Raw genomic sequence first — 1,803 nt, 5'->3', positions numbered from 1 at the left:
GTGTTTTTTTCGTAATTAAGCACGACTTCAACTATTTCAACGTCTAATTTTCATCTTTTATAATTCGACTTGCTTATCCCATGCCATGCAAGACGCTATGTCTTGGAGAGGATGGGTTTTGAAGACCATGAAAATTTTGAAACAAAGAAAATACACATAAGGACCCATCATGATATGGATTTTGAAGTAAATCTGTACAATTCTCGGAGCATAACCCATTTTGGTTGCTAAAATTGGGAAGCACTTTGCAAAATGTATGGTTTTTATGAGGGTATGATTGTCACCATGGATCTTGGTGATCCTGACATCGAGCAAAACAATATGGACATTTGGGTCCTTGTTGATGCGCTTCCGATTCTACCGCGATGTGAGTTTCTCAAACATAGTTATGAACTAATTTATATTGTTTATGTCAAAATAGTTGACAGCTTATTTCCATTGACAGCTTATTTTCATTCTTCAAAGAATGTACGGAAGATGGTAAACAAAACCCACTACACCGATGGCTCTGAATTAACTTATAAGGAGAAAAATCATATGATTGCATTTTGTACTTTCTTTGAGAATTACAATACCTATTATCGAACTCCTCCAAATTATGGTGAATACGTGCCACTAGTGCAAGTGTTGAACCACGATAACTTCTATGGAGATACCCTGGTAAGATTTTTTACTATTACAACATATGTGCATCTTTTGCATACTTATAAAACTAGTACATCATTGCTAACTATGAAGTTATTACTATGTTTTTCAACAGAAAATCTCGATGGATTGTGTGTCTCATCTGATGTATTACAATTGTCGCCTTGAAGTTCTGAACATACAGCCAAGTCATCCTACGGATCTCACCTGTGACATATCGGATTTCTGAAACCGGTGAACACATGCTAATCAAAGAGTGGAAAAAATGTTTGGACATTCGTAAGGAGGTTCTTGGAAGCAACGTTAAGCGAAATGCAAGAATTGGAGACAGGATAATCTGCATTCTCCATAATGGAGTGCCAGGGGCTAACCTGTTTTTTGCTATTTTACCTTAGAGAATATAGTAGGTCCTAAGAGAATGTAGTAGGTCCTGTGAGGTACAATATAATTATTATGTGGTACAATGTGTTAGAGTTGATGATGAGGAGTAGTTGTGATTATGACTAGTGACCAACTTGCTATGTGATGTCTCATCGATGAAAACGATGATCATGAGGAGATGTTATATGACAATGATGTATTATGATGATGAGTTGTTAATGATATGATGATGATGATGATGATATTTATTATATCATTGCGTGAAAGAACCGCAGATTAGTTTCAAGTGGATGTCCATCCACTTGAAACTAGTCCAAGGTTCTTTCACCCAATGATGTAATAACTCATTATGATGTAAAAACAATCTCTAAATTGCTGATGTATGAAAACTTGTATAGAGGTGTATGAATACAACATGAAATAAAAAAAGAAATAAAATACAGAATAATAGTAGTAGTGCGGGCTGGGAGAAGCGCTACTAGTAATTACCAGTAGCGCCGCGTCGAGAAAGCGCTACTACTAAGTCGGTGTAGCAGTAGCATGGGTTAACCAACGCTACTGCTAACCTTTAGCTGTAGCGCCGTACCAGTAGCGCTCCTGCCCGCGCTACTGACAGTCCTAAAACCCGCGCTGCTGCTAGGCTTTTCCCTAGTAGTGCACTTACTCGGGCATGTGTTTCCGTCACTCACGCCACCCACCATAAGCGAATCATGAATGTGTTGCAACACCCTACAACGGGAATCCCTCACGCTTGTGCGACACGGAGGGCACCACAGG

Source organism: Triticum urartu, chromosome 7A (assembly GCF_056163025.1).
Source record: "Triticum urartu cultivar PI428250 chromosome 7A, HENAU_Tu73, whole genome shotgun sequence".
NCBI lineage: Eukaryota > Viridiplantae > Streptophyta > Magnoliopsida > Poales > Poaceae > Triticum > Triticum urartu.
Note: the sequence above shows the minus strand (reverse complement) of the source record.